Consider the following 10,934-nt stretch of genomic DNA (forward strand, 5'->3'; position numbering starts at 1 on the left):
TCAGTGGGTGGCTTCCTCATTTAGAAAAATCCTTTATATTCTCTCAGTGTATTAGGTCAAGGGTACCACCTCCTCATGTCCCATACATCCTTCCCAGAACAATAGCCCAGCTATTATTATTATTTTTAATTACTTTCCTATTTAATGATTAAAGAGACTGGTGGGTTGGGTGATATTATCAGGTGATGGATTCTGTGCTCGCTTTTGCTCAACCTTCCCCACCCCTTGCCCTTTACGTTAGCTGATTCACAGGCTGTCTCTTTATTACCATGAAACCTGGGGGAAGAACAATCCTATTTCTGGTTTCCATTAGCATTTCTATTTTGAAGACCTTTTGAGTGATGGGTGTGGCATCTTAGGGATTCAGGGGTCCCTGCCAAAGGAGTTTCTGAGCATAGTGCTTAATCCTCAAACCACTTTTTAAAAAAGGTTGGAATGGAGCCTATGGGAGAAGGTCTGGAAAAGGAGCGATTTACATCAGGTACCCAGCTAGGCGCTCAGTGCAGGAGGAGGAGGTCTTTCTGGTACAGAGGGATCAAGCCAGGATGCACTCCAGAGCCCAGATCAGTAGCTCTTAACCAGGAGTCATCCTTCTGACCATCTGGGGAACTCCTAGGCTCCACCTCTACAGAAAATTCTGAGGGGTCCTGGTATGTGTATTTTTTTTTTAATTTTTTTTTTTAACGTTTATTTATTTTTTTGGGACAGAGAGAGACAGAGCATGAACGGGGGAGGGGCAGAGAGAGAGGGAGACACAGAATCAGAAACAGGGTCCAGGCTCTGAGCCATCAGCCCAGAGCCCGACGCGGGGCTCGAACTCACGGACCGCGAGATCGTGACCTGGCTGAAGTTGGACGCTTAACCGACTGCGCCACCCAGGCGCCCCATGGTATGTGTATTTTGAAAAAGCTCCCCTGGGGGTTCGGAGGGATACCCTTTGGGTAAGATGGCCCACCAGCCACAGGTGCCCAGAAAAAGCAGACCTTGGGGTCTATGGTCATTTACTGCTGATGTCAGAGGTCCAGAGTTTATTAAATAACTCCCGTAAAGTGCTCAGCATCGTGCCTGGTGCTGACTGAATAGCAAAGTTTTGGTCAAAGTGACCCTCTCTTCTATAAGAGTAACATGCATTCATTTGCTTAAACACGAAAATGAAAATTTGGAAATTTAGCTTCAGTAGATTTGACCAATTGTCTCTTCAGTGTGGTTGTACCCAGTTTTACTTTTGCCAGCTGGGTATAAATGTACAAGTTCCACAGACTCAGTATCAAACATGAACTTTTTACCAGGCTGCTGTGTGTAAAGCAGTATTTCGTTTTGCCCCTAATTGGCATTTGCCCCTAATTGGCATTTTCCTGATCACATGCAAAGTTGATCGACTTTTCCTATTTGATTGGACGTTTTTGTTTCCAGTTCTATGAATGGTTGGCTGATATCCTTTGCCCATTTTTTCCCATATTTTGTATAGTCCTTTTGTATTGATTAGGAATTCTTTATCTTTTATGGCTCTAAGTCCTTGCTAGATATTTGCAATATTTCTCCTGGTTTGTCCCTGTATTTTAAGTTTCTACTATAAAACGGGAGTTTTAAATTCTGATGTGGCCAAATGTGGCCAAATTCACCACCTCAGCTCTAGAACATTTGAAATCCTAGGGCTGGTTCACATAGGGTCTCCAGAGCTCTCCTGACTCTCGTTGTGCACAGGGATTTTAGAATCTCCATCCGTCCTGAGGATCCTATATCCCCAGCTTTTTCTTTCCCGTTTTCCGAGTTTAATCTCACACCTTTCCCCGAGTTTTCTGTCTTCACTTGCTTTATCGCCCACTTTTCTCCTTTTCCTTCACTTTTTCTGGGGAGGTGGGTAGAAGCCTCCAGTGGGAGTCAGGATAGCCGAGTTGGAGCGTGGGTTCAATCAGGAGCCAGCCATGGGACCTTGGGCAAGCCATCCCTCCCCTGTGAGTTTCAGTTTGTTCTCCGTAACAATGAGGGAGGGGAGGAGCCGACCCCCGACTTCCCTTCTCATTCCTGCTGTTGTCTCACACCAAGGCTTGCTCACCACGTGGCTTAGCTCTCCACACCGATGCATTTGTCCAAAGAAAGCAATCCTTCCTCCTTCCATACCCCCATCTTCACAGGCACCGCCCCCTCCCCCCATTCAGGCACGTGATAGCCGGACGTGTCATAATTGTCTCGGACTCGACATTTTGAGACTGCTCTCCTCTGCAGAGCAAAGAAAGGAAGCATCAAGGCCCCCCCCACCCCAGGCGGCTCACGGTTTGTGAGTTCGAGCCCCACATTGGGCTCTCCGCTGACAGTGCAGAGCCTGCTTCAGAGTCTCCCTCTCTCTCTCTGCCCCTCCCCTGCTTGTAGGCTATCTCTCTCAAAATAAATAAACTTACAAACCAAAAAAAAAAAAAAAAAAAAAAAGAAGGAAGGAAGGAAGCCTTTGGTGGCTATCATTGGGAGATTTAGCTATTTAAACAGGTGAATCTCCTGGCTCCCTTTCACGGGGTCCTGCTTGAAGACACAGAGGTCCTGAGTGCCGTGCTCACTGGGGAGGATTAGCTGAAAACCACTGCCCAGCGCCTACCACCTGCTGGCAACGAGGGCCCCGTCTTCAACCTTGCAAATGGCTAGATTGCATTTGCCAACTTGCCCAGCTCTGTTTGCTTTGCTAACTGTTAATGGCCACAGAGACTTAATGAGGCAATAGATGTTCTTCTGGGTAATTACACTCTCGGGTAAAGCATTAGACCAGGTTCACTGAGTTCTCATCCGCCTGGAGAGACAGGCTAGTGGGCAACCCTGCTCATTTGAATTTTCTAGGGACTTGGGGGAAAGCCTTCGAAGCGATGTGTGCCCTTCACCGTGTTTATTTTATTTTTTAAAATTTTTAATGTTTATTTATTTTTGAGAGAGAGAAAGAGAGAGAGAGCGAGCAGGGGAGGGGCAGAGAGAGAGGGAGACACAGAATCTGAAGCAGACTCCAGGTTCCCAGCTGTCAGCATAGAGCCTGACGTGGGGCTCGAACTCACAGACTGAACTGTGAGATCATGACCTGAGCCACCCAGGCACCCTTAGCCCAGCAATTTTTAGCAAAATGTTTCTTTTTCAAGTAAAAGACTTGACTGACCTCCCTTTGCACATCTGTAGACTTTTCCCTCCTTTGAAGATCACAATACTCTTGCACAAAGCCTGGGTACCCAGGAATCAGACCTTCTTGCACAAGCCCCCACCCGCCCCCGGCCCCAGGGAACTTGAACTTCTCACACAACTGAGCTAATTCTACAGCACTGAGCTAATCCCAGCACTGAGCTAATTCTACAATGGGCATCGAGTCTGCATGTCAGCAAGAAATGTCACAGACCACTGCACTCCCTTAACTGATTAAACCCCTTTCAAAATCTGAACCAGGCAGAAACCTGGGAGTTGTTGGCCTTTGGACAAGAGTCTGCCTTCTCCCCAGATTGCTGGCCTCTGGAATGAACCTCATATTCCTTTCCAATCAAAACTTGTCTCTTGAGTCTTGGCCTTTCAAGCAACAGGCAGCCGAACTTGGGTTGCAATGACACAACTGCTTTTTGGGTCAGCTTCTGCCTCAGCCCAGTCTTGCTTCCTCGATCCCTTGCAGGTATATCTCCCCGGAACATTCACCCCAGAAATTGAGATAGTTCCGGTCTCGGTTTTTGCAGGGACATGGACACACATATTCTGTTGTCTCTCTGGGTGTACCATGACCTCTGAGGACAGAGCTCCCATGTCTGCACCTTCTCCATGAAGTGTCTAACACAGGGCACTCCTGCGGTACCCGTGGAAGGAAGGAAGGAAGGAAGGAAGGAAGGAAGGAAGGAAGGGAAGAGGGAGGGGAGAAGGAAGGAGGGAAGGAAGGAAGGGAGAAGGAAGGAAGTGGGGATGGATGGAAGGAAGGAAGGAAGGAAGGAAGGAAGGAAGGAAGGAAGAAGGAAGGAGGGAAGGAAGGAAGGAAAGAAGGAAGGAAGGAGGGAGAGGAGAAGGAAGGAAGGAAGGAAGGAAGGGCCACCCAGGTGCTCTTTACACTTTCAACTTTAAAGAAACCCACAAAATTATACAACTTAAATTCTTACTGTATTTCTCGCTGCCACCTCATGTCAGGTTTTCATCCTATCCTATCTCCTCCATTCTTTACTTTCTAGGGCAAGAGTGAAGCCTGTGGGCTCTTATCACAGAAAGGTTTTTAAAGCCCTAAAATAAAGTAAATGTATAGGATTGCACAATCCAGTTGCCTTCATTTCTTATTATGCTGTAACAAATTACTACAAGGTTAGTGGCTTAAAAATAACCCGATGATGTGGGTGCTCGTCCGTCACCCTCCCGTCTTCTCTTCTGCGTGATCTCCTATGTGCCGTCAGGAGATCCTGGCAAAATACCTGGCATTTCAGTTTCCTTATCTGTGAAATACGCTAGCTGCGGGGAATTTGGGAAAGGTCTCTAGGTTTATTCAAACTCTTTGCGTCTATGGTCACAACCCTGGGCTCGTGCGATGTCAAAGCCACACGCTAGAGGGAAGCATTGACTAAAATGTGTGGAGAAGCCCTTGGACTCTAGACCCTGTCTTCAAAGTTGAGTTTGCTTAGTCGCAGCAAATATTGGTGATGGAGATCATGGCAGAGTGAACACAGCTTATCAGGTCAGAGCAGTAGGGTTGTTTCACATCATCGTTGGTCTAGACAGGAGCACTCCTTAGCACTCCGCAGATGGGGGGGGGGGTAGGTAATGGGTGGGAATCCACCGGCCCATCAACCCCACCCGGGAGGGCACTGAACTTCTCCACCATACTTCGGCCAGGACATAAACTCTTCCTATCCTGCCGTAAGTGGGGATGAGTAACATAATGGGAAGACTGTAAAAAAAAAAAAAAAAAAAAAAATTCAGCTATTTAAAATAATTAATTGCTGGGGCACCTGGCTGGCTCAGTCGGGGGAACACGCGGCTCTTGATCTCAGGGTCATGAGTTCAAACCTCATGTTGGGTGTAGAGTTTACTTAACATACATACATAAATACATGCCAATATTTCATCTTTGTTCACTTCAGGCTGAACTTTTTCAATTCGCTCAAACTCTCTTTTCCACATGAGCTTCTCGGTGAGTTCTGCCGGGGTTGTGGAAGTAGAACTTGCTAATAGCGGGTCTGACAATCTGAAATCTAGAGAAACATTTTGGGAAGAATTGACAGCTTAGCAATATTGAGCCTTCCAATCCATGGACTCAGTATCTCTCTTCATTTACTTAGGTATTCTCAATCCCTCTCATCAACATTCCATGTATTTTGGCATACAAATCTTGCACATATTTCTAAATTTCCCCTAAATATTTTGCTTCGTAATACAAGAGTAAAGGATACTGCTTAAAAAAAAAATCAATTTCTGTTTTTTTATTTTTAGTCTATAAAAATACCACCAATCTCTCAAATACTGACTTTGTATTCTGTGTCCTTCTAAACTCACATATCAGTTCTATTAGTATACAAAATGTTTTTGGAGTTTCCATCATTGAAAATCACGTGATCTGTGCACAGGCGGCATTATCTGTTTCTTGTAGATAGCATATAGATTCTGCTTTTCATCCAGCCTAAATATCTATGCCTTTTAAGTGGAGTGTTTAAACCATGTATATCTAACGTAATTATCAATATACTTGGACTTAAATCCACCATCTTCCTCTTTGTTTTTTATTCGTTTCATCTGTTCTTTGTTCCTTTTTTCTCTTTTTCTGCTTTCTTTTGTATTAACACATTAGTTATATTTAGCCTCATTATTATCTTATTAGCTTACCTTTAACCTTTTTTTTTTGCAGTTCTTCTGGAATGTAAAATATTACTCTTCTAGGGTCTATACTGAATTCCATGGGGTTTCAACAAAGATTCTCTACTCTGCTGATCAAAACTCAGAATGTCCTAGCTCTGTGTCATCTTGGAATTGTTTAACTAAGTGCTCCCATCTATATTTGTGTGGCTTTGTGGCGTTTCACATCTCAGTATTTAGTCATACACTCAAGGGGACTCCTAGGCAGATTTTGGGGGCTCTTTTGCTCTATGGCTCCCTGTTTTCTGGTAACCACCGTGCAATATCTAGCTTCCCCAGCCTGCCTGGGCTTTGACTTCAGTCTGGTCCTTTCAACGAGACTGATATGCTCTGCTTGGGTTTCCCTGCCTGTGTTGTGGTCTGGACATTGTCTCCCCTTCAAGTATGACTTTCATTCCAAAGCACCACAAGACTTCAGGATATTTTACTCTGCTTCTCAGATGCTTCTGGCCCTGACCCCAAGCTTCAAACATGCCCTAGACCTCAGAAAATGTCTCTTGGGAAAAAACCCTGCAGTACTTTGGTGTTTTTGTTTTTGTTTTTATTTTTGAGTTTATAATCTGACATGCTAGGCCTGCACTATGCCAGATACTCTCTCTGCTAGTTTGTAAATCCCTGAGTAGAATTCCTTTGTCTGGGTCAAGCCTGACTTTGGCTCATCAAAACTGGGAAATTCCTGCAGGAAAGAAAATAGCTCATGATCATCCATGCATTGAAGAAGGGGAATTTTAGTTTGTCTCATTTCTGTTGTTTTCACAACTTTCCAGTACACTTAAAGTATACTTTTTATAATTTATCTGGGGTTTTCTCCTTGAAAATGTGCAGCGGTAATGCTGTCCTTCATAATAAACTCTGCCTGTCTCATTCTTTACTTCTATTAGCTCTTCATTGTTCTTTTTAAGGAAGAGAATTTTATTTTTGTTCTATGGATTCATTCTCACCTTATCCCTCTGAAGAATAACTGTAGTCTTTGTTTTAAAAATTCCATTGTTGGGGGGCACCTGGGTGGCTCAGTCGGTTGAGTGTCTGACTTCGGCTCAGGTCATGATCTCACAGCTTGTGAGTTCGAGCCCTGTGTTGGGCTCTGTGCTGATGGCTCAGAGCCTGGAACCTGCATCGGATTCTGTGTCTCCCTCTCTCTCTCTCTCTCCCCCTAACCCACTCGCATTCTGTCTCTGTCTCTCTCAAAAACAAGTAAACATTTGAAAAAAAATTAAAAACTCCATTGTTGGCTAGTCTCTATGCTTTTTTGTCCCTAAGTTATTTGTCCTCTTTCTTCCTGTCTTTCATGCCATAGGATTTCCCCAAACGACTGGTAATCTGCTCTATAAGGGGTGGTGGGCGGAGCTTTATCCCAGTATAAATTGGGGAACCTCAAAAGTAGTAACAGAAAGAATTTTCTCCGGGTCAGATCCCTTTTGCAGAGAAAGATCTTTTATCCTTCTGGGTGAGGTCACTTTTGGATAATTTAAACAATGAAATCTCCCACAGTGGGAAGGAGGGCACAGCCTCCGGGAAGGCACTTGAGATCACACATTTTATCTTATTATTATTTTTTAAATATTTATTTATTTTTGGGAGAGTGCAACTGGGGGAGGGGCAGAGAGAGGAGGACAGAGGATCTGCACTGGCAGGCTCATAGCAGCAAGCCCAGAGTGGGGCTCGAACTCATGAACCGCAAGATCATGACCTGAGCTGAAGTTAGACGCTCAACCCACTGAGCCCCCCCGGGTGCCCCGAGACCGTGCATTTTAAGCACTCTGCTCACTGCCTGTTCATTAGTTGGCACTCAACTCATTTTCCATGTCCTGGGTATACCGTGATACCAGGAAGACTATTTGGCCTACCGGCACAGAAATAGACTCTTACAAATAGGGTTTCTATGTCCTAATTGGGTTCTGCCAATTAGAAGCGCTCGCATGGGATTTGGAAGGCAGAAGCTATTGCCTTATGGTTTGGGGGTGTTTTCTGCTGGCAGTTAAGGTACTGGTGACGGCAGGCGGCAGCCTCTGGCTTCGGAGGTGTCCACAGGCAGTCGTGGTGCAGAGGCTACGTGCACGGGACCACCTGGCACCTGTTTCGTGCTGCGAAGACCAACTCGCTGATGGGCGGTGACCGCTCTGTTGTCCAGGGCACCATGGCGGCAGTGGGTTCATGACCACTGGAGATCACCGCTCTGGGGGTGTGTTCTTGAGTTACCGAGGCCACCTCCTGATGGCCTGCTTTCTGACTGGGGACTCTGGACACCTCTGTGGACCATCAGTCATGGGGGCGTTCCTGGAGATCATGTGGAGATCCCACTTTCTGGCCCTGCCAGTGATTTTCTGAGCGCCCAGTTCTTTCCATCGTCTCTGCTCAAAATGCGCTGGGCAGTTTGTGTTTCCGACACGGAATTTCGCTAGTGTGGCATTTGAGCTTGCAGGCGAGGCAGGTCCTGAGGCTGCAGAGACACGGACACTCTCGGGTGTGCATGTGCTCTGGTGTCTGTCCCCGGATTCTCTTCCCTCTGCCTCGGGAAACATTGAAATAAGTCAGGTTTCCTTTCCAGCCTTTAAAATGAACAAAAGTCATATCCGGGGGCGCCTGGGTGGCTCAGTCGGTTAAGCGTCCGACTTCGGCTCAGGTCATGATCTAGTGATTCATGAGTTCGAACCCCGCGTCGGGCTCTGTGCTGACAGAGCTTGCTTTATACCACTCTCCACTGCTTACTCCCCAGAGGTACCCCCTTGATGAAGGTCAGTAGGCTTCTGTACCTTCACTGTGCGTTTACACAACATAGGACAGCCTGTGTGCACGTATGGACTCTACCCATACATACAAAGCCCATATTTTGGCATAGAGAGAGGCTGTGTAGACATATTACTCTGAATCTGCTGTTTTCACATCAGCTACCACATTCTTTCCAGGGCTCCCCAGTACGGTTGGAACCATGATTTATTTAAACTGAATTTTATTGACAAGTACATATTCATTTTTTGGTTACTGTTTTTACGCGCAATGCAGCAAAGAATATCTTTGCCTATCTTTGGACACATGTAGATATTTCTGTGAGATATGTTTTTAGAAGTGGAATTGCTCGATCCGAGGAAAAGAGCGTTTTAAACTTCAACTGATGTCAAATTGCCCTTGAAAGCATCGGTGACAACTCAGCCCTCCCAACAAAGGTCGGAGAGATCTTCGTAATGTACTCAGCCTCCACTTTTTATCCTAAATGTAGTTTATTTATATATACCTTCTGTTTTCCTTAATCACATTTCCTAACTAAGTGTTCTGTCTTTCAAAAACTTTAGCTCTAAGTTACCCGGGCAAGTCTGCGTTATTTTTGTCTCCCGTTTCATTACTGTGCTTTAATCCCTGTTCATTCTTCTTTGTTGTCCTGGCTCTACGTTTGTATTGTTGTCTTTTTGGTCCCTCCTTTTACTGTTAGTTTTCTTCTTGTGTTTGATTGTCTGGGACTTAGGATTTTTGCCTGTGGTTTTGTTTCGTTAAGGAATTTGGCCCGCATGAGTTCTGTTTTACAACGTGTCTCTTTTTACCCTCACGCATGGCTGATCCGATCAGGCAGTGCCAGGGTACCCAACTTCATGTGTGTGGACAGGCCCCAGACTTCTCCAGCCCGGCCACCTCTCTCCAGGATGCCTCGCTACAGAGTGGCCAGCGCCTCGGGGACTCCCCCCAGCCTCATGAGGAAAGCCTGAGTCTGGCAAAGCGCTGAGTCTCCAAAGCCAGTAGGGTCTGGACGTGGGGGGTGAATGGGGTTTTTCATGCTGTGGGCCTTGTTCTTTCTTGTCTTTGGTGCTGGTAGTCGTGCTTCAGATTGGTCTTTTCCTTCACATGCAAGTGTGGGAGTAGAACAGAGTGGAATTTAAGGCCAGGAGCGAGACCTCCCAGCTCAGATTCCTTGGAATAAACGCCTTCTCATATTTAGTCTTTATCAGAGCTCTGCTTTGGACAGCTGGGGACTCGCCCAGATGGATAGAGTTGTGTGTAATGACAAGAGAGCAAAAGGCAAGCTGAAGGCCAAACGCCAGCCCACAGCCTGCACCCACCCCCTCGCCCCCTTAAGGTAGGAGATATATATAAACATTCCTCAGGCACTAGTAACTGCCTGAGAATGAAAGCAGGGGAAAAACAAGTGAAAACAAGTAGAACAAAAACTTCACTGTAGTTTGTAACTCTCTTAATGATTTACAAGAAAAACACAGTAATAGACCTCCAAGAACCTATAGACTCAAATTTCCTGGAGCCCTAACATCACCTTTGCCTCCAAAGGGTAGAAAACCCTGGATAATCAGTCACTCCTCGCCATCACCATGCTGCAACTCCTGCCCATGGGTCCTGTCCCCGTGCTATAATGAAAACACCTTTAAAAAAGAAATTAATGTTTATTTATTTTTGAGAGAGAGAGAGAGACAGAATGCACCCAGGGGAGGGGCAGAGAGAGAGGGAGACGCAGAATCCGAAGCAGGCTCCAGGCTCCGAGCCGTCAACACAGAGCCCGACGCGGGGCTCGAACTCACAAACCGTGAGATCATGACCTTAACTGAAATAGAGATTCAGATTCTTAACCAACTGAGCCACCCGGGTGCCCCTGCTGTGATTTTCTTAAATGCTAAGAAACACTGTGTTGACACACACTGTCAACAATGTGTGGTGATAAGATGTTGCCCTATACCCTAAGGGTGTCTTCCATTCCATAGATCTCACCTACCTAAATCTCCCTGGTCATCTCTACCCGTTCCCCAAGTCTACCTAGTGCCAACAGTGATGTTAAAGCATGATGGGGCCAACTGCATTAAACATACTTTATTATTCTTTTAAAGTAATCTCTATATCCAACGTGGAGCTCGAACTCACAACCCCAAGATCAAGAGTTGTCTGCTCCACCGACTGAGCCAGCCAGGTGCCCCAAACATACTTTAAGGTTCTATAAACTGACGCATTAACACCCACAAAATGGGGTGCTCCTAGGTAAACCTTGCCCTTCACCCCCACCCCAAGAATATCTTGAGACTTTAAATAGCTCCAGGCCATATGATCCGATAGTCACAGTGAACACGGGACCACTATCAACAGAACCAGCCAATCCCAAG

General features: G+C 45.9%; 1 long non-coding RNA gene across 1 annotated transcript in view; it reads left to right on the forward strand.

Moving 5' to 3' along the window:
* Positions 1 to 10,934, forward strand: part of LOC147579554 (uncharacterized) — a 386,247-nt gene that overhangs the window by 170,377 nt on the left and 204,936 nt on the right. The gene's annotated exons all lie outside the window — the stretch shown is intronic.

This window comes from Puma concolor, chromosome B4 (assembly GCF_028749965.1).
Source record: "Puma concolor isolate L17-30 chromosome B4, mPumCon1.1.hap2, whole genome shotgun sequence".
Classification (NCBI taxonomy): Eukaryota; Metazoa; Chordata; class Mammalia; order Carnivora; family Felidae; genus Puma; species Puma concolor.